The following is a 22,860-nucleotide window of genomic DNA, read 5'->3' as shown; positions in this document are numbered from 1 at the left end:
TTTTAATTTGTTTTGCAATGTTTCTGAAAAGATAGATTCAAAAACTATTAACAAAGTTTTTGGAAATGATTTTTTCCTGGGATACATTTTGTGTGTGTAGAACTGCTAAAATTGTAAGGTAAAGACTGATTTGGTCAACAGCTAAAGAATGTAAGAGGCCACGTATTCTTCCAGTTGCGTTTAAGGCTCCTCTTTGAATCAGTCATTGTCTTCTTTAATGTATAATACTTTTTTAAAATAGAAAATAATTAACCAGTCTCCTGTACCCCCCTCCACCCCACCCCCTTTCCAAACACAGTCCATGGTTACTGCCCTATTCAGGATGATGAGTAGTTAATAGCAAACTGCTATGATAGGATGGAGGTAGGGAGTGTGCAGTCAGGTACCTGGACTCTGGGGCATGGCCCTCTCAGAGAGGTTCATGTATCCTCTCTGCACTTTCAGCCATGTGATCCGGAGTACATTACTTCATCTCTCCATGGCTTATTATCTATGAAGTGAGCATAAAGATAATTGTGACTCCTCCACAGGAGTGATATAAACATTAGATTATTTTACTTCACAGAAAAGCACCAGAACTGTGCCTAACCAGTAGTTAATGTATCCCATGAGTTGAGGGTGTTCTTCTTGCCCTCAAGCAGCTTCTCTCCTGATACATTTCCATCCAGCTGCTTATATTTGCATGAAATTCACCTGTTTTTGTTAGGAATTCAGTATTACTTTATTTCTTTGTTCTTAATAACAGCTTGAGATACCATAAAATTCACATGCCATAAAATTCACTCTTTTAAAGTGTATAATTCAGTGATTTTTAGTATAATCATAGAATTGTGCAACCATCAACACCATATAACCATGGAATATTTTCTCTCAATGAAATTTTAGCCACATAATATTACAGACTATAAATATGTTAAATCTTAGCACAGAAGGCTAACCAGTTTTCCAAATGAGTATAGCAAATGATATGTCCACCAGATATGAGAATTCCAATAGCTTCACAACCTTGCCTTCATCTGGTATTGTCAGTCTTTTTAATTTTAGCCACTCTGGTAGGAATGTCTTTCACTGTGGTTTTAATAAAAACTTCTTGATTATAGCTACAATGAAGCATTCCTACCAGCAATAAATGAGGGTTTGTGGAAAGAAGTTTTAAATACTCATCTTGTTTCATGCCTCTTCAGGGGCTACAATTACACTGTGTGTGTGTGTGTGTGTATGTGTGTGTGTGAGAGTGCTCTCAGTCACTCAGTGGTGTCTGACTCTTTACGAACCCATGGACAGGTACCCTGCCTGGCTGCTCCGTCCTTGGAATTTTTCAGGCAAGAATACTGGAGCGGGTAGCCATTTCCTATTCCAGGGGATCTTCCCAACCCAGGGATCAAACCCACGTCTCTTCTCTTTGTGTCTCCTGCATTAGCAGGCAGATTCTTTACCACCGTGCCACCTGGGAAGCCCATAACAAATTCAGTACTACTTTAAAGGATCATTTAAATTGAAGTGTCCTCAAGTTCTTCACATCTTAAATTCTTCTGTTTGCTTTTTATCATTTTTTTGTTTCTAATTTTAAACTATTAGCTTTCATGTCTTGCTTCTGGTATTAATTGTTCAGCCTGCAACTTTCTGATTTCAATCTGCTACAAGCCAATAAAGTGGATTATCAATCCAACTATAATTTGAAACGAGTACTCTGACTCAGAGTAAGAATCTGAGTGCTCTGGCTGTGTGCAAAGCAAATTCTCTTGATTGCATGGATTCTGTACTTCGTAGTGTCAGGTGAGCGTATTCTCTTCGGTTCTGTCTTGTCACAACAAAGATTTGGAGCAACTGACAGTAAAGCCCTTGGCACAACACAGCTCTCGGGTCTTGGACAAACCCTGTTATAGCTCTTAGACAAATCAGTGTTATAGCGAGCTAGCGAGCGCGCTTTGGCTCCTTCTTTTATATGTTTTTTCCTCCCCATGGGCCTACCCTATGCAAATTGGGCTTAGCCAGGAGTGCTGTTTGTTCTACCTGAGGTCTTCACTCTGGTCCTCAGACCTTCCTTTGTTCTATTTTCGGGGGCCACCGCCATTTTGGACACCTTTTCCCTATTGATCTATTTTGCTTTCCAGGGAACTCTTTTACTTTTAAGGTGAAGGTATTAGGTAAAGTTGCCTTGGAAAAAGTGAGATGTTACACTATTAAATTGAATTTTGTTTTGACCTCAATATTTATTGTGCTTATAGAAAATCTGGCTGAAGAGTAAAAAAAAGAGATAGTGGAGGCCGTGAGAAACTGTAGCCGCATTTGTTGCAGGAGTGCAGGAGTGAATGAGACAACTTGCAAATTTGTGAAGTTAAATATTACCCTGACTACATTTCAAAATATTCTGGCCTAGACTCACTACCTATTGTTCTGCTTCATGCAAATAGAACTGATCGCTGGGGTCACTACAGCAGTTCTCAGATTTTGCTCCTAGAACCAGCCCCAAAACAGTGTTTAGAAATGCAGATTCTCTGCCCTACCCTAGACCTATTGACTCCGAACCTGGGGGTGGGGTGAGGGAGGCTGTCCTCACAGTGTAACAATCCTTCCATGTGATTCTCATGTGGGCTAAAGTGTGAGAGGATGGATTTAGGAGACCCTTATTAGATTCACCTGGGGCATTCCCTGCCCCAGAAATTACATTATTTTAAGGTAAAATCAGAAACAAAGTCAGAACACCAATGTGATTTCAATGTAAATAAGGGTTGAAGCCTATTTCTCTTGGCGGTGCTTTCAAGCACAAATTCATTTAAAAGCTGAGATCCAGAGTAGCTCCCTTTTAGTTTCTGTGGTTCCTGAACTCCTCTCTAATTGTTTACTGCTTACTTCAGCTTGGAAGGCCTTTGTAAAAATGCAAAGGTAGTCTGTGAGAGATGACACGGGAATTAATATAGATAGATACATTGTCTCCTACTAAGTACTTATGTAGCAGTGCTCAAAAATCGGCCCACTTGGTAACAGCTGGAAGACTCCTTTAACCAAAGGTTGTTAGGCCCAGCTCCACAGTTTCTGATTCTGGAGGTCAGCAGAGGGGCTCAGTAATTTGCATTTCTAACAAGTTGCAAGTGAGCTGGCAATGCCAGAGCTTCAAGGAAAGGTGGCTCCTGGGGAGAGAGTTTCCTGAATGAGGTTTTCGCTGGTTGGAGAAGGAAAAAAAATCAGGCTGCTCTTCCCCAAGTAGGAGACCTGAGTAACAAGGAAGTTCTCTCCCCTACTGCAGCCGGTAAAGATACAGAAGGGCTAGTGAATCTAAATTCAAGTGATTAGTATTAGAATAATTTAAGTGATAAGATTAATTTCTGGTTTCCAAGTTTTTAGCAAGTGTTTTCCAAAATTTAAGGTGAACCAAAATGGTAGCTTGTTGTTGTCAAGATGTTGGTATGATGCTTGTTAAAAATGCAGACACTTAGGCCTCATCTTTGCAACTTCTACTAAGGAAATCTCTGCTGAAGCTTTTCCAGAAATAAGCGGTCCAGGTAAGTTTGTCGCAAATGGCCCTTTTTACTTATTTATTTGTACTCTTTATTTAGGGGAACTGAGGGCCTGTATTATTATATATCATCATTTTATTGAACATTTCTGGAGATTTAACTGGAAAATAGAAACATTTTTCTAAGAGTAGTTTAATTATACTTTGACTCTCTTCCCTTTCTAGCTGGGGGTGGGGGGGTCTTTATTTGAAATTTGTTCCGTTTACTACTTAAAAATAATCTGAAAAGCAAATTCATATATATTGAACATTTTTATATGATAAGAACTGTGGTATGTGCTCAGTTGTGTCTGACTCTTTGCGACCCCATGGATTGCAACCCGCCAGGCTCCTTCTGTCCATGGGATTTTCCAGGCAAGAATATTTGAGTGGGTTGTCATTTTCCACTCCAGGGGATCTTCCCAACCCAGGTATGGAACCCACATCTTCTGCTTGCTCTACATTGGCAGGAGGATTCTTTACCACTGTGCCACCTGGGAAGCGATAAAATTTTGTAAAGTCCATCTCAATTCTGGAGAGATGAGAGATCCTTCTATAGGTCCACTATTCCCAACTGTAGAAATCAATTCAAATAACAAGGAGCACGTGGTGAAAATATTTATAAGGAGCTTCATTCTAACAAATTCCAGTAACTATTCAGCTTTCCATGTGATGATAGCTACCATATTCCTGCCATACTGATGGAAATCTCTACAGATAGGGGTGTTGTCAACAGACTATTGTGATTTGAAAACATACAGAGCTTTGAAAAAAAAAATTGTCAGAGATTGTTGCTAGGTTTTTATTTTCTTATTCATTTTGTAAACTGCAGTTTAGGGCCTAGTGTACTAACAGGATAGTAACATGCTTATAATGAACATCAAATCTTCCTTGCACAGGAAAAAAGCTTGCTTTCCTAGCTGCCCTCAATAGTTACCTGCAGTTTCTCTGAGGGTTATGAACAGGGAATGATCCCTCAAGAGATGTAGCCGGCATATTTAAATCTTTAAGCAAATTATAAAGTCATGATAAAAATCTGTTCACTGGGTAGGTAGGGAGGAGGGTTGTATTTCTTCCAAGAACATTTAACTTTTTTTTTTTTAATTAAAAATTTTTTTTTTTTTGGCTTCAGTGGGTCTCTGTTGCTCCGTGCGGGCTTTCTCTAGTTGCAGTGAGTGGGGCCTATTCTTCATTGTGGTGTGAGGGCTTCTCACTACAGTGTCCTCTCTTGTGGAGCACCAACGGTAGGGCACAGTACTTGTGGTGTGTGAGTTTAGTTGCCCTGTGGCCTATGGGATCTTCCTGGTCCATGGATCCAACCCTTGTCCCTGGATTGGCGGGTGGATTCTTAACTACTGGACAACCCCGGAAGTCCCAACAACCTTTTAAAAGCAAGTTTAGTGGATGAATCATTGTAGCAAAATACTGCCACAAAAAGGGGAAACTGTTCTCTCTAGAAATCTAATGATGTCCATCAAGAAACCATGAAAAGTATCAACTGAGGACATTAAAAAAGAAGATGAAGGAACATTCGATGTTTTAAGGAAATGTATACCTATTGTTGGGCTTCCCAAGTGTGTGCTAGTAGTAAAGAACCTACCTGCCAATGCTGGAGATATAAGGAATGTGGGTTCGACCCCTAGGTTCAGGAAGATTCCCTGGAGGAGGGCATGGCAACCCACTCCAGTATTCTTGCCTGGAGAATTCATGGATAGAGGAGCCTGGCGGGCTACAGTCCATGGGGTTGCAAAAATCGGATATGACTGAAGCCAATTAGCACACACACATACCTATTGTTAAACTTAGAATTTTAACCTGTATATTATGTTTCACTAACAATTATTGATAATACTTACAGAGTGACCCATTTTGTTGACTGCTCTGGGGATTTTCCTTAGAAAACTTTCCCTCATTCACTTAGTCTGTATTTTAATTGTGTTAAAAGTTGTGAAACTGAAATGGGCATGTGGGTGGTTGCCTCAAAGGGACACGGCTTTGAGGTCACTGCTTTACACCACTCATCAGTTTGAACTGGGCTGATGCACATATTGTCTGGCATTGGGCATTTATTTCCCCCCACCCCCCGTGAGGAAATAGTCACTTTTACCCAGACATTGAACCTTCTCTTCACCTTTGGTTCCTGTATTCGGCAGAGAGACAGCATGGGAACAGAATTAGCTGCCTATCAGAGAAAGTTGCCAAGTTTTGGGTCCCTAGGGAAATGTCTTGAGTAGAACAGAATTATTTCCTAATGTTGGTGCTGTAAAACAGTTAGTATTCTGCTCAGGCTGATAGGCAGTTCCCATATTCACACCGTACTAGGTGTTATACTATAGAAGGCACAAAAATTGCTTCAAACAGTATGTTTTCCTTTCTAGCATTTAGGAGAAACTAAATGTGGGGAGATGTGAATGTGCCTCTGGATTCACTTGTGTTCTCTAGGAGAGGGTTATTTGTTAAGATCATGGAGTTAACTTCTGTGAATGGTATCTTATAAAATAAAAGAATATTACTACCTCTTGTTCGGTTACTGTTACCCTCTTTCAGCAATAATATACTTCTGATCTTGGTGTAAATGTCATATTGTGTGAATATGCAAACACCACATCCGCCTACATATGTTCTGTTGCTTAGTAATTCTTGGCACTGGAGCACTGCGAATTCTGTGCTTAATAAATGAGATACCCATCAGAATGAAAAATGAACTATGTTGGTCTCTTGAATAAGATATCATTATTTCAGGGTTTAGTTGTGAAAAAGCAGACTGCATTCTTGTCTGTGGTAGTCTAGAAGTTTAGAAGGGAATTGAATTTAGGAATAACATTTGTTTACTTGTTCACTAAGTAAGGCTTGTACTGCCTAATATTTTTCCCTCGACATGGTCCAGTATTTCAAAGCATTTATTTAAAGATAGATTCTAGATACCTAGATAAGGATTTGTTTGAAAAAATTTTACTCAAGAATCTGTAAAGATCTCCTTTTATAGGAAAACAAAAACCTATATTCAAGAGGGACTCTTGGAATTATGCCTTGAAAAGCAAATGAATTTTTTTCATCTAGTATAATTACTACCATCACCCTTTTCAACTCTGAGCTCATATCCCTTTTTGTAATGTCCATTCATAAATCTGAGTTTTTGTTAATGCAAGTTTGTGTGCCAGACTCACAGTGAGGCCAAACAAACTGAAGGGTTTTGGCAAAGCGTTTTAAAAGGTGAGGCGGGGCGGGGTGGGGGCGGGGGGGGGGGGGAGAGTCACAGGGTACAGGATCAGATCCTGCTCAGTTCTCTGATTGGCTAATGAGGGAACAGGACAATGTCACAGGGGTTAATTATATCAGTTCTTAGGCTTGCAGGAGGCCTGAGGCTAGATGTTCTTGATCATCAAGTAGTTAATATCTTCCATTTGGTGTGTGTATGGGGGAGGGAGTTTCACATCTGCAAAACAATTCAGGAAATTTGCATCAAATACTATTGTCTGGGTACTTCTGTGCCGAGTCACTCATTCATGGCCCACTCTTTGCAACCCCATGGACTGTAACCCACCAGGTTCCTCTGTCCATGGGATTTCCCAGACAAGAATACTGGAGCAGGTTGCCATTTCCTTCTCCAGGGGATCTTCCCGACCCAGGAATTGAATCCGAGTCTCTTGCATTGGCAGCTGGATTCTTAACCACTAAGCCACCTGGGAAGCCCAAAAGCTAAAGTAGAAGATATGGGGGAAGGCCACATAGGGTCCTGCTTGGTTACATTTTGAGGTTTTCCTTAGGGATCCATCCATTTCAGCTTCAAACATTGAATTAAAAGATACATATCTATTAACACAATTTAAACTCTGAATTTGAGAGATACAGTCTCTCTGCCCTAAATAATAAAAATGCTTTTTCACCAATGGGGGGTTTTGAATCTACCAAACAGGATACCGGATGTCATACTCTATTCATATGCCATTGCTTCACTCCTAGATGCTCAATTTATCAGTTGCTCATTTTATCACTACTGTTTTCTCAGTTTTCTTACCTTGTGCTAAAAACTGGGGGTACAAAACAAAACAATTCACTCTTCTCATTTAGGAACTCATGCTTTTCTGGGAAAGACAGATGTGTACTTTGATGTTATAGCAGCTGTTACAACAGGTACTAAGAAAAATTATATACTACATGATAAAGGAGGTAAGAATCAATTTCAAAGGAGGACAAGAATCAATTGAACATCTCCAAGTCCTCACCAAGTTTTGAGTCACATCTTTTCCCAAGAGGAAAGACTGTGGAGTGTTCCCACTCCACATCAAATCATGAGAGGGGGCATTTAAACAGACCACTAAGAATCTGAGCGGAGAAGGCGATGGCACCCCACTCCAGTACTCTTGCCTGGAAAATCCCATGGACGCAGGAGCCTGGAAGGCTGCAGTCCATGGTGTCGCGAAGAGTCGGACACGACTGAGCGACTTCCCTTTCACTTTTCACTTTCATGCATTGGAGAAGGAAATGGCAACCCACTCCAGTGTTCTTGCCTGGAGAATCCCAGTGACGGGGGAGCCTGGTGGGCTGCCATCTATGGGGTCACACAGAGTCAGACACGACTGAAGCGACTTAGCAGTAGCAGTAAGAATCTGAGACAAGAATTTTGCAGTTTTAGGGATGAATAATGAGTGTAAAATTGAAATAATTAGAAGTACACCTCAAGTCCCCAAGTTTTCAAGGGCATCAGTGGATCAGCTACCTGTGACATGGTGGGATAAAGCCAATATAGGGCCACCTTAAGTACATATTTTATATCCCTTAGCTCAGGAGAATGCACAGTGATAAACGAATGAGGTTTTACAGCTAAGATATTTTCACCTCAACTGAAACATTGTGCTGTCACGCCTTTGCCTGATCTCTGAATGCTGATGCTTTTCTCTTTCATTTCACACATTGTCTCTTGGGCATTTTACTCTCTCATGGTTTCAGCCGCCTACTCTGTGGATGATAGTTTTTTTAAGTTTTTATAAATATACTTTGGGTTTATATCTAATCACCCTGGAGACGTTTTCACCTGGGTATCTCATAGGTGCCTCAGCAGTCCAGATAAACAAACTTGAACTAATCAATTTTTAAACCACCCTTCAGTATGCTCTTCTTTTTGTGTTAATTGTGTCATCTGATGTAGATGATACAATTATCCAGTCAGTTGCTACTAAATCTAGAAAGGAAGGCACCCTAGATACTTCAGTTATACCTTCACCCCTCATGTCCTACAAATCATTACACAGTGTTGTGTTCCATCATTCTTTCCTCTTTATCGTCATTGCAACTAGCAGAGTTCAGACTTTGCATCACTTGCTTAGACTCGCACTTAAAAACTGACCTGCTTCCCCCCTTGTTCCATGAAATTAATCTTTAATAAAATATCCAGAATCTCTTTTTCTAAAACAGAAATCTGAATACATCACTCCCTTGATTAAACTTCCTTTAGCAGGTTGTTAAAAATCCAAGCTTTGAAATATAGTAAATAATTGGTTCTGTTAACATTCTCCTGGCTATACTCTGGCTATATCTTTGCCCCATGCCTTTGACTTAACTCTCATGATATACATAAACTGTCTGCAGTTGCCACTTACGTCATGCTCTATCTCCCTTCTGTGTCCCTGTTCTCTTGCTATTTTCACTGCCTGTGATGCCCTTTCCACTACTAATCATATTTTAAGATTGAGCATAGCCATTAATGCTAGGAAGCTTTCACAGAAGATTACATATAGGGTGGTAAAACTTTGAATATTTTTATCTTTATACTATCACTATAAATAAAATATTGATTTATTTGGGTCCCCTGCCAAATTCTTAGTTTTGGATCTCCAGTGTATAACAAAGTACTTGGTATATTGGGAACACTGAATGAATAACTGGAGTAAATGATTGCTAGTCCTGTTTGCTAAATTGTGCTCTACATATCCACATTCTGTGATGGGATAGGCAGATGATGTTTGAAATATTGGGTTGGCCAAAAAGTTCACTTGAGGTTTTCCATAAGATGTTACAGAAAAACCCAAACAAACCTTTTGGCCAACCCAGTCAGTTCAGTTCAGTTCACTTGCTCAGTCATGTCCGACTCTTTGCAACCCCTTGGACTACAGCAGGCCAGTCTTCCCTGTCCATCACCAACTCCTGGAGCTTGCTCAAACTCATGTCCATTGGGTTAGTGATGCCATCCAACCATGTCATCCTCTGTCATCCCCTTCTCCTCCTGCCTTCAGTCTTTTCCAGCAGCAGGGTCTTTTGCAATGAGTCAGTTCTTCTCATCAAGTGGCCAAAGTATTGGAGTTTCAGCTTCAGCATCAGTCCTTCCAATGAATATTCAGGACTGATTTCCTTTAGGATTGACTGGTTTGATCTCTTTGCAGTCCAAGGGACTCTCAAGAGTCTTCTCCAACACTTTTCTTTATGGTCCAACTCTCACATCCATACATGACTACAGGAAAAACCATAGCTTTGACTAGATGGACCTTTGTTGGCCAAGTAATGTCTCTGCTTTTTAATATGCTGTCTAGGTTGGTCATAGCTTTTCTTCTAAGGAGCAATTGTCTTTTTATTTCATGGCTGTAGTCACCATCTGCAGTGATTTTGGAGCCCAAGAAAATAAAGTCTCTCAGTTTCCATTGTTTCCCCATCTATTTGCCATGAAGTGATGGGACTGGATGCTATGATCTTAGTTTTTTGAATGTTGAGTTTTAAGCCAGCTTTCTCACTCTCCTCTTTCACTTTCATCAAGAGGCTCTTTAGTTCCTCTTCACTTTCTGCCATTAGTATGGTATCATCTGCATATCTAAGGTTGTTGATATTTCTCCTGGAATCTTGATTCCAGCTTGTGCTTCATCCAGACCAGCATTTTACATGATGTACTCTGCCAACCCAATAGTAGCCCACAAAGCCAGTCTAGCTTGTTGATTAGATTGAATGTGCTAATGCTAAGATGAAAGTGGTATTTGAAGAATGCCAAAAAAATTACAATTTTGAAATTACTTTTTATATGGTGAAAGCAGAATGTGAGTTAAGAACAACAGTTAGGAGATCATGGCAGTTGCCCAAGATGACTATGTTTAAAGTGAGGGTGGAAAAGGAATTTAATAGGTTTGAAAGACACCATCAAGAAAGAATAGGCCAGGAAAATCAAGTAAGTGGTAGTGAGGAAAAAATATCAGCTGTTGGTAGTGAAGTAAAAAGTCTTAAATGTTGAAGATTCAATCATATAATTTATTATTTCTTTCCATGGGGCTGAGTAATTGAGAAAAGTTTATAATCTCTCTGGAGCTTGAAAGATCCTAGGTTATATAGAATTAATATTTTTACATATATTAACATTTTTTAGAATTCTATTTCTGCTCTGATGAGCTAAGTAGCATTAGTCCTGCCTCACCACTAGAAACAACTAGAAAATTAGACAAAACACACAAGAACTGATTTTCGATGCTGGACAACAGACTATACAGAACTGTGAGCTCTAAGAGAAGGAAACGTGAGGTATTTCTGGCTTTCTAGATGGAATTACTTTCAGAATCAAAGCAAGGGGGCCAGTTCAGGAGGTAGAGAGACAGGAATTTGAAGAGGTTGAATCAGCTTGAATTTGCATAACAGTATCAAAAAGTTCAGTTCATTCACTCAGTCCTGTCCTACTCTGTGACCCCATGGACTGGAGCACGCCAGGCCTCCTTGTCCATCACCAACTCCTGGAGTTTACTCAAACTCAAGTCCATTGAGTTAGTGATGCCATCCAACCATCTCATCCTCTGTTGTCCCCTTCTCCTCCTGCTTTCAATCTTTCCCAGCATCAGGGTCTTTTCAAATGAGTCAGCTCTTTGTATCAGGTGCCAAAATATTGGAGTGTCAGCTGCAACATCAGTCCTTCCTGATTTCCTTTAGGATGTATTGATTGGATCTCCTTGCAGTCCAAAGAGTTAGAAACCATGAAAAGAAAAGGTTCTTGAAATATTCATAGACTTGCCTTCAATCTCTTGCTGAATGGTGATGGATGTGTGTGAAACCTTGTGAGACAACAAATATAGAGGAATTGTAAGTCAAATAATTTCCAGAGCCACACAAAGTGGGGAGTTTCCATCGTATAGAATCAAGAGATTTGGTCAATTAAGGGCTTCTGTAGGATATTAAAAGGTTCAAATTACACTTGAGTAAAAATTAAACAAGTTCAAAGAAACCTTAAAAGCCAAGAAATGACATACCATTTTTGGTAGAAAAACATGAAAGACCTGAGAACACATTATTTAACAAAGTCAAAGGTGAAAGTTTGAAATAAGTTTTCTTTTTTTTTTTGCAAAATATTTTCACTAAATGTAGAATTCTGTGTTGGCATATTTAAAAGACCTGTACAATGAAAAAAAAAAATAGACCATGCTGACAGAAATGGAATAAAATATAAGTGATGTAGTGGTATACCTTGTTTACAGATAGGAAAGCCAGAAACTTGAGCTTATACTGGTTAGTTTCAAGAGTTACTATCAAATTTCATCAATGAGTAATTATGGTATTGGTGTAAATCAATAGAATAGGAATAGAATAGAAAGAAAAAAACCCTTTTGGTTAGGAACAGTTACATCCTACTTGGAGTTCAAAATATAGGCAGAAACTCAGATATTACTAAGCAGCAGGATTTTTAATACAATACCATAAGTGTCTGTCTGGCAACTTCACATGCGTACTGATGTTTGTAACATGTAGGCTAAACATTGTGTTAGCAATTTGTAGTGTCTCCTATATCACTTACATATTTGAATTTTCCACAATTCCAGCTAGATATCTGAGTCTGTAATTTGATTGTATGCTGCTGATGAGCATCAGTGTCTATCGGGTACATATCTAAGGTTTGTACAACCAACAGTTCAGTTGTGCATTCTCACAAAAGGAATACTGTTACCATATTGGCTATTTAAATATAGAATATGTCTTAAATGTTCTGTGACTTTGGTATATAGGTGACCTAAAATATTTTTAGAATTACTTGTATCTAATACAAATATGGGAGTCATATTAATGGAATTTTTAGAGAGATTCTTGACTTAGTATATTTACTGTAAGTTGCAAGAACAATTTACTTAATGTATTACTAGATGTGATTTAAATAAAAAGATTATCTTGAAAGGAGCATAGAACAATACTTTATATACAGAGCAAAACCAATGGTAAAGATGGCTGACAAATCTTCAGAAACAATGAATATCAGAAGACAGACTAAAGTTTTAAAGTGCCAGGGTCCTGCCCCGGCTGATCCAGGGTATTCGAAGCGGGGACGGCGTCGGCGAGGGTCAGGATACAATAGCTTCAATTAGATATTAATTAAAGATATAAAGAGTAATAGAATAAGGATAGCTCAGTAGGAAAATTCAGTGGAGAAAAGAGGCTGAGTAGCTTGGTTTACGTGGGAGACCAATAAAACTTCAAGACAAGAAGTTTGCACCACTTACATAGGCCGCAGGTGTCCTTCCGTTCTCCCGAAGGAGAGGAGACACTGAGGCCTCCCTGGTCGGATCTTAGAAGCCCAGGCATAATTAGTAAGCATGGCGGGTTCCGTGCTCCAGATGGAGACTCAACCAGAGTAAGAGAGAGAGCGACATGGGGAGACCAGTATTTCGAGAAACTGATCCCAATTCTTTATTTTCCATGGTCTACTTTTATACACTGAGATGTTATGCAAAAGTCATGCGGGGTCAGCAGTCCTGACTTTTATCAAAGTCAGGTGCTTCATACAAATGTATGCAGAGGTCTTAGGGGTGTTACATCATCTTCTGGCCAGGGGGGCCTGCTGACAATTTATGACCCTCTCCTTGTGACAACGGTCAGTCAACCAGGACACTTATTTCTCCAGGAGTGATTATTCTTAAAACAGACACCACCCAAATAAAGTTATATTCCTATAGGGTGAGGGTGTAGTGGGTTTTAGTTAAGGAAAGAATTTACTTAGCCTAAGGTCTAACGTGATTAATATCAAAGGTTAATACTTATTTCTTCTATATATTCATTAATGTGTGTAAGGGCAGGGGATGTGGAGACTTAGCAACAAACATTGGCTCAACAAATGAAAAACCCTTCACCAATACAATTTCTAATCAGCCCATTATACTTATACTAATAGTTTTCTAACTTTTCTAAGGAACCTGTTTTTAGAAGGTTTAAAGCATCTCGTGCCTCTCACGGTTGGGAGGCTGTGAGTGATCACATGTGGCTGGACAAGCCTGTCAGGCAGGCCAGAGAACCTTCAGAGGAGTTTGTAGGTTAAAACACTCTTGTCACACCCAGGAGTTTTTATTAACTGGAGCTCTAAGTCAACTCCTTCTCCGAAAGAGGTGGTGGGGGACAGTCCCCCGTAAAGTCAGAGGTGTAGGTGAGCACAAAGTAGTAAAGTAGGCAGGCTCTGGTTATGGGGGTAGATGCTCGAAGAGTTCCAGGGGGACTCCTGAGGCTCGATCCCGCCTTTGCGTATGTCGAGCCTCCTTCCTCATGACCTTTGTCATGGGCGGAGTACCTCACTCTGGCCCCCAACATTAAAGTATGGGAAGAAAATGTCAGCCCAGAATTCTATATTTAGTGAAAATGTCCTGCCAAAAAACTCATCAGTTCAAGCTTTCACATTTGACTTTGTTTCTTCTACTTGTGTTAATAAAAAAAATATGGGGGCATTCTTAGCAACCATGAAAATAAGTCCTGATTTTCCAGACTGGACAAGAGCCATATATATATATATTCTGTAGGCTAGATTTAAGTAACTGTCCTGACACTGAGTTTAATTGTATCATCAAGTGTAATGTGTAGTTAACTCTAGGCAAAAAGAAAAGCAGTTTAGAAGTAAAATGTCTCCTTGTTAAAAAGAATGTTTGTAGAAACAGATGCATCAGACTTTTCAGTACCTGAATATTAAGCACCTGATGTGCTCATCCACTCTGCGTGCTCTGAACCGTGCTCACAAAGCAGTCCTCTGATAATTGATTTTCCATCTGTATCTGCCAAGAAGAAAAATGTAACAGCTATGCTCATGCAAGTCTTACATCCCATTTAGCAGTATCATTTGTTGTTGCTGTTGTTAATAAACTGGCATTCTAGTTGATGTATCAGTGTCTTAGGAGCTTGGTTAACATGAGTTGGCCTTCTTTAACATTATCATAATTGTATCCTGAATGGTCACTTTTCTGGCCCTTTAAAAATTCTCTGAAACCTGATTTCCCCATCCACAGGAACCTGCAGAAGATTAATAAAGCTCTACACCCCTCAATCTTTTTTATTTGATGTATCAAATTGACAGGAGAGTTGAAAATAATCCAAGAAACTCCCGCTATATTGTTTTACCCAGATTTAAAAATCATTTATATTTTCCTCATTTTCTTCATCATTTTCTCTGTATGGTGGTGGTTTAGTTGCTAAATCATGTCCAACTCTTGCAACCCCATGGACTGCAGCCTGCCAGGCTCCTCTGTCCATGGGGTACTCCAGGCAAGAATACTGGAGTGGGTTGCCATTCCCTTCTCCAGGAGATCTTCCTGACCCAGGTTTTGAACCTGGGTCTCCTGCATTGCAGGCAGATTCTTTACCAACTGAGCTACGAGTACAAATTTGTGCAAATATATGTGCATACAGGAATATTTTTTCTAATATGTGTTAGAAACATATTTACTTTCCCCTAAATATTTCAGTATGTATGTCTTAGGAAAATGGACCTTCTCTCAGATAAAAATATATTATAAAAATTAGCATTTTAATTTGATACATTATTATCTAATCCATAGTCACATATAAATTATTAATTGTTCCCAAAATGTCCTTTACAGCCCATTCTATAATCCCCTGATCCAGTGTTCAATGCATAATATTTAGTAGTCATCTTTCTTCTCATTTTGCTGTATCTAATATTTCCTCACCCAGCCTTTTTTTTTTTTTCTAATTAACTTTTTTTTTTTTTTTTTTACAGCATTTTGTAGAATATCCCTTACAGTTTACTTAATGTTTCCTTAACATTAGTTTTAGGCTTTGCATTTTTGGTGAAAGAATACAGAAGTGACATATTCATTTTTAATAAGTCATATCAAGAGGCAACATAATGTTATTATTTGGTAAACTTTGATCATTTAGTTAAGGTGCCATCTACGAGGTTTCTCTTTTAAGTTTGCTTTAACCTTTGTAATTGTCCGTTCACCTTCACCCTGATGGTAACATATTGTTTTCTAATAGGTTAATTTTGCAGGTTTTTAAGCTGTATGTGTCTAGAATTATATAGTATGTACCCTTCGTGTATATATTCTTTCATTTTCCATTGTTTTGAGAGCCATCCGTTTTGCTATGCCATTGCCATTTGTTTGTTCTCGTTATTATTTAGTATTCCATTATGTGACTATACCACAATTTATTAATTCATGAACAATTGAGCAATTGTCCAGGTATTACTATTAAACATGTATTCTATAAACATTCTTATAAATGTCATTTGGAGAATCTATTGGGAGTATAACTAGAAGGGATAGAATTGTTCAGTTGCATGGTCTCCGTTTATTTAGTTTTGGTGGGTATTTCCAAAGAGTTTTAAAAGAGTTCTATGGTAACAACTTATATTGTGACCAGAAGTAAATGAGAGTTCCAGTTGATCTGAAATAATATCACCTTTATTTCTTCCTTTCCATTTTTTTTCATGTTTTATAGCACTTGCTAGAGTTCTAGCACAACTGAGAAGTGTCAAATATAACTTTTTATCATGAATCAGAGTTGAATTTTATCAGACAAATTTTCTTCATCTACTGGAGATATGATTTTTCACCTTGTTTTCTATTTATGTTTTAAAACATGGATTGATTTTCAATTTTTTTACATTAATTTTTTATTAAGCTATAGTTGATTGAAAATATATTAGTTTCTGGTGTACATCAAACTGATTCAGGCATATCTGTAGAAATAGATGTGTGTATGTGCTTTTTCAGATTCTTTTCCCTTATAGGTTATTACAGAATATTGAGTATAGTTTTCTGAGGTATGCAGTAGGTCCTTGTTGGTTATCTACTTTATGTAAAGTAGTGTATATATATTAATCCTAAAGCCCTAATTTATCTCTCCCCTGCTTTTCTCATAGCAAATAACTCTAAGTTTGTTTTGTGTGTCTATGGGTGTATTTCTGTTTTGTAAGTAAGTTCATTTATATCTTTTAAAAATTCCTCATATAAACAATATCATATGATATTTGTCTCTGGCTTGAGTCAGTATGTTAATCTCTAGGCCCATCTATTCTGCTGAAAATGGCATGATTGCATTCTTATTTATGGCTGAGTAGTCCATGGGGTTGCTAAGAGTCGGACACGACTGAGCGACTTCACTTTCACTTTTCAGTTTCATGCATTGGAGGACATGGCAACCCACTCCAGTGTTCTTGCCTGGAGAATCCCAGGGACGGGGGAGCCTGGTGGGCTGCCGTCTATGGGGCTGCACAGAGTCGGACACGACTGAAGCGACTTAGCAGCAGCTGCAGCAGTATTACATTTTGTGGATATGTGTGTGTGTGTATGTGTATGTACGGCATCTTTACCAATTCATCTGTCAGTGGACATTTAAGTTGCTTCCATGTCTTGGCTATTGTAAATAGTGCTGCAATGAACACTGGAGTGCATGTATATTTTGAATTAGTTTTCTTTCCATAGATGCCCAGAAGCGGGCTTGGTGGATCATATGGTCACTCTATTTTTAGTTTTTTAAGGAAAACTCCATACTATTCTCCATAGTAGCCATACCAATTTACATTCTCACCAAAGCGTAAGTGGGTGACTTTTTCTCCATACTCTTCTCCAGCATTTATTATTTGTAGATGTTTTGATGATGGTCATTCTGTCCATGGTGAAATGATACCTCATTGTGGTTTTGATTTGCATTTCTCTAATAATGAGCTATATTGAATATCTTTCTGTGTGCCTTTGGCCATCTGTATGTCTTCTTTGAAGAGTGTCTATTGAGATCTTCTGCCCATTTTTTATTAGTTTATTTATTTTTTTTTAGATATTGAGTGTATGAGCTGTTCATATATTTTGGAAGTTAACACCTTGTTGGTTGCATCATTTGCAAATATTTTCTTCCATTCTGTAGATTGCCTTTTGGTTTATGGTTTCCTTTGCTGTGCAAAAGCTTTAAGTTTAATTAGGTTCTATTTGATTATTTTTGTTTTTATTTCCATTGCTCTAGGAAATTTATCCAAAAAAAATACTCCTGCAATTGATGTCAAAGAGTGTTTTGCCTATGTTTTCCTTTGAGAGTTTTATAGTATTTGGTCTTACAGTTAGACCTTTAATCCATTCTGAGTATTAGAGAACATTTTAATTTTATTCCTTTCACATGTAGTTGTTCAGTTTTCCCTGCACCACTTACTGAAGAGACTATCTTTTCTCCATTGTATATTCTTGCCTCCTTTGTCATAGGTGTGTGAGTGTATTTCTGGACTTTTTATACTATTCCATTGATTGATAGAAATGCAACAGATTTCTCTGTATTAACTTTGTATCCAGCAACTTTACCAAATTCATTGAGCTCTAGTAGTTTTCTGGCAGTGTCTTAAGGATTTTCTTTAGGATTCTTCATTTTGTTGATGTTGTATATCACACTGATTTGTGGATGTGGAAAAATCCGTGCATCCCTGGGATAAATTCAACTTTTTGGATTTGCTTTGCTATTCTTTTGTAGAGGATTTTTGTATCTATGTTCATCAGTGATACAAGGCTGTAATTCTCCTTTTTTGTGATATCTGTCTGGTTTTGTTATCAGGGTGGTGGTGGACTCATAGAATGAGTACAGAAGTGTTCTTGCCTTTGGAATTTTTTGAAATAGTTTCAGACAAATAGGTATTAACTCTTCTCTAGATGTTTGATAGAATTCCCTTGTGAATCTCTTTTATATTGGAGTTTGGTTTGTTGGGAATTTTTAAATTCAGTTCAATTTCAATAGTTGTAATTGGTCTGTTCATATTTTCTGTTTCTTCTTGGTTCAGTCTTAGGAGATTATAAACTTTCTAAGAATTTTTCCATTTATTCAGATCATCCATTTTGTTGGCATATAGTTGCTTGTAGTAGTCTCTTATGATCCTTTGTATTTTTGTGGTATCAGTTGTAACTTCTCTTTTTTCCAAAGAGTTTTTCAAAGGGTTTGCACTAACTTTTACTCTGATCAGAAGTAAATGAGAGTTCCAGTTGATCTGAGTATCACTTTTATTTCTTCCTTTCCAATTTTTTTTTCTGTATCACACTTGCTAGAAACTCCAAGAAATGTTGAATATAATTTTATCATTAATAAGAGTTGAATTTAATCAAACAAATTTTTATCAATTGAGATGATCTGTGACTTTCAGTTTAATTTCTATTTATGTGATAAAACATATAGATTGATTTTCAAATGTTAAGCCAACCTAGATCTATAAGATTGTAGTAATTTGGAAATTATCCTTTTAATGTACATCTGGATTACATATGTTAATATTTTATAAAGTATTTTTGTCTCCGTGAGAGAAATTGTTCTCTAATTTTTCTTCCCTATAATATCTTTGTCAGGTTTTGGTATCAAAATTATGCTAGCCTCATAGAAAGTTGGAGAAGTTCTCTCTTCTTTTGTTTCAGACAAACATTAGAGATATTTTTAAAATTTGGTAGAGTTTGCTGTTGAAGCTATTTAGGCCACGGCTTTTGTTTGTGAGAAAATTTTAAATACCTCAGTTTCTTTGTTAGATGTAGAATGTTCAGATTTATAATGTCTCCATCAATTTTTGGTAAATTATAAGCTGAAATTGTTATTTTTTGGCATAAATTTGATTATATCTCCTTTAAAAATACCTATAGGATCTCTGCTGATGTCCTCTTTTATTCCTGACATTGTCATTTGTTTTGTTATCCTTTCTTCTTGTTTAATCTCATGCTAGCTGGTTATCAATTTTATTAATATTTTCAAAGAGTCAATTTTTGGCTTTGATTATATTGTGGATTTATTTTCTACTTGTGAATTTCTGATTTTACACTATTTTTCTTTTTTTTAATATGCTTATAATTTTCTGGATTCTCTTCATTTAATTACTTTCTGATACTCTCACTTAATACTATATGTTTCCCTTTGTTTAAGAGTATTTACAATTTTGATTCATTATTTGTGATGTTTAATATTCATATTAAACATATTTAAAAATATTTTCTAATTATCAATATTATTCTTAAACAAATAGCAGTTAAAGTTTATTAATTTCCAGCTTTAATTTTCAGTCTCTGATGTTAATGTTCCACATCTGAGATGTCTAGTCCAGTAGTTGTCAGTCATTTGTGGCTTTTGAACACTTGATACTTGGCTGGTGCAATTGAGAAACTGAATTTTTTATTCTAAAATTTAATTAATCAAATGTAAATAGTCACATGTAGCTACTATTTTCTCTATTAGACAGCATAAATAGGTCATCAAACAACCTAATATCTACATTGGCATAGTTAAAAAGAAATTAATAGTTGAAAAATGAGATACTGCTGATATTTCAAAATCTCCTGATCTGGGGCAGAATGCATAGCACCCTCTGAAGCCCATATAGGAGTGTTAGATTTGGAGTCAGAATGGAAATTGTTTGATCCCAAATTAGCTTGGCCGTTCTCCTGACTATGGAGTCGATGATTTTTTGATCTCTGATGATACAGTGAAATAATATCTATTGTGTTTGACAGCTCTGATTATCTGATTTAGAAAGCTTAAGTATGGCACTTAGAAAAAATGGAGGAATGTGAAGAAGGTCTAGTATGAATCCAAAAGGAACACTGATAAACATTTTTAAAACTTGTCTTTATTTAGATATGTCTTTCCTCCCTATTTTTCAAATTCAGCATTCATAAGCATTCCTAAACATTCATCTTGTTTCTCTCTTCGCTGGGGTGGGAAATTTCCATAGTAATATCCTAGGAAAAGAGATGGAAAAGTTGAAAAACAAAGGAAGATCAAAGAAAAAGGTTGAATTCAGGATATAACTGAGCTTGTACTTAGAAAATGTGGCACCTGAAAAATTAAAATTCAATTAGAGTTCAGTTATCTTATTGAGGAAAACATGATTACAATCTTTATACCTTATAATTATCATTATGCTTTTCCTTATCCTTTGTTAAGTATTTCAGTGACTTATCTCGCAGCTTCTGTAATTTTGAGTAAATCAGTGCTCTGCACTGATGTGGACCTTAGCTAGCTGAGAATGTTTACCTTTCACTGAATCAAAGGTGATTATAATTATTTTCAGGGAAAAGTCATGAAATTACCACCTACTTTGAAAGGAAACTCTAACAAGTCCTGAATCTCAGAGAATAGAATCAGACCCTTGAGTTATAAACAGAAGAAAAAAATCCTCAGAGGCCCTGTGAACAATAATTTCTAAAACTAAAGCTCTTGTCTTTAATAACATGTCAGAATTGTACTATAAAGTTGGTAACAGTACAGAGAAAAGAAAGGAACAGTTTTAAGAATATTTTATTGCTTGGGGACATTTCAGGATAAAAGTCCTTTAGGATATTGTCATATTGGTAGAATACCAACATTATAAGTTCCTTTATGAAATGTCACTATCAGAGAGATTAATTTTAGAAGTATAGGATCACAGAAATGTTTCCATTGATGTAGGTTACTTTGTTGAACTCCAAAAATGTGTCAAGAGTAACAAATCTATCTGACATGTCCAGTCAAGGACTTGTTTTAAGCAGAAACCCTGGCTTGCAGGACACTGTTACATTTTAATTTTGTTTTTCAACCACAAAAAGGAGTCTTTGTTTGTAGTCAGGATGAACACCTGTGGAATCCTAAAACATTTACAGACATGTCTTTAAAAGCTCTACGGTACAGTTAAGATTTAATCTATCAAAGTGGTATAAATAATGTAGACATAGCCTTAGGTGCCAATTCTTCCTGCAGCAGATAGAAAAACATAACAGTAAGAACTTCTTTGCTGATTTTTATATAGTGCAAACAGACACTCTCAAGGGCAGAGGGGAGCAGTGTACTCTGGAGATGAAAATTTCTTTATATTAGTAATAATGTGCTGAAGTCTAGAAATGGGAAATATAAGGGTTCTGGCAAAGCTATAATTATGCAGAAGAAATAAAATTCAGATAGGTTCATGCTTGAAATCTTGAACATCATTTTGAAACTTATAATTCAGAAAAAAGTGGTAAAAGAATGATCAAGCCATTCTGGGTCTAAGCATTGACCTTCCATATCTTTTTAGTCTAATCTAAAGCTGTGGATATGACTGGTGATAGAAGCAAGGTCCAATGCTGTAAAGAGCAATACTGCATAGGAACCTGGAATGTCAGGTCCATGAATCAAAGCAAATTAGAAGTGGTCAAACAAGAGATGGCAGGAGTGAATGTCGACATTCTAGGAATCAGTGAACTGAAATGGACTGGAATGGGTGAATTTAACTCAGATGACCATTACATCTACTACTGTGGACAGGAATCCCTCAGAAGAAATGGAGTGGCCATCATGGTCAACAAAAGAGTCCAAAATGCAGTACTTGGATGCAACCTCAAAAACGACAGAATGATCTCTGTTCGTTTCCAAAGCAAACCATTCAATATCACAGTAATCCAAGTCTATGCCCCAACCAGTAACGCTGAAGGAGCTGAAGTTGAATGGTTCTATGAGACCTACAAGACCTTTTAGAACTAACACCCAAAAAAGATGTCCTTTTCATTATAGGGAACTGGAATGCAAAGTAGGAAGTCAAGAAACACCTGGAGTAACAGGCAAATTTGGCCTTGGAATACGGAATGAAGCAGGGAAAAGACTAATAGAGTTTTGCCAAGAAAATGCACTGGTCATAACAAACACCCTCTTCCAACAACACAAGAGAAAACTCTATACATGGACATCACCAGATGGTCAACACCAAAATCAGATTGATTATATTCTTTGCAGCCAAAGATGGAGAAGCTCTATACAGTCAGCAAAAACAAGACCAGGAGCTGACTGTGGCTCAGACCATGAACTCCTTATTGCCAAATTCAGACTGAAATTGAAGAAAGTAGGGAAAACCACTAGACCATTCAGGTATGACCTAAATCAAATCCCTTATGATTATACAGTGGAAGTGAGAAATAGATTAAAGGGCCTAGATCTGATAGAGTGCCTGATGAGCTATGGAATGAGGTTTGTGACATTGTACAGGAGACAGGGATCAAGGCCATCCCCATGGAAAAGAAATGCAAAAAAGCAAAATGGATGTCTGGGGAGGCCTTACAAATAGCTGTGATAAGAAGAGAAGCGAAAAGCAAAGGAGAAAAGGAAAGATATAAACATCTGAATGCAGAGTTCCAAAGAATAGCAAGAAGAGATAAGAAAACCTTCTTTAGCAA

At 37.5% G+C, this 22,860-nt stretch overlaps 1 long non-coding RNA gene across 42 annotated transcripts in view; it reads left to right on the top strand.

Annotated features, from left to right (window-relative positions):
- The first annotated feature begins 2,644 nt into the window (after positions 1-2,644).
- LOC147378299 (uncharacterized) overlaps positions 2,645-22,860 on the top strand; it is a 677,507-nt gene continuing 657,291 nt past the window's right edge. For 5 of the 42 annotated variants that reach the window (XR_015145834.1, XR_015145826.1, XR_015145861.1 and 2 more), the window contains exon 1: positions 2,731-3,503. This is a non-coding gene — a long non-coding RNA (uncharacterized LOC147378299). Of the gene's footprint in view, positions 3,504-22,860 lie in introns of all 42 variants that reach the window. The other 37 variants (XR_015145828.1, XR_015145864.1, XR_015145830.1 and 34 more) reach the window with 24 other exon arrangements.

The sequence above is a fragment of the Bos grunniens genome, chromosome 2, assembly GCF_055505025.1.
Source record: "Bos grunniens cultivar Pamir isolate PY7600 chromosome 2, Bosgru_T2T1.0, whole genome shotgun sequence".
NCBI classification, from domain to species: Eukaryota; Metazoa; Chordata; class Mammalia; order Artiodactyla; family Bovidae; genus Bos; species Bos grunniens.
Note: the sequence above shows the minus strand (reverse complement) of the source record. Positions and strands in the feature narration are given on the sequence as shown.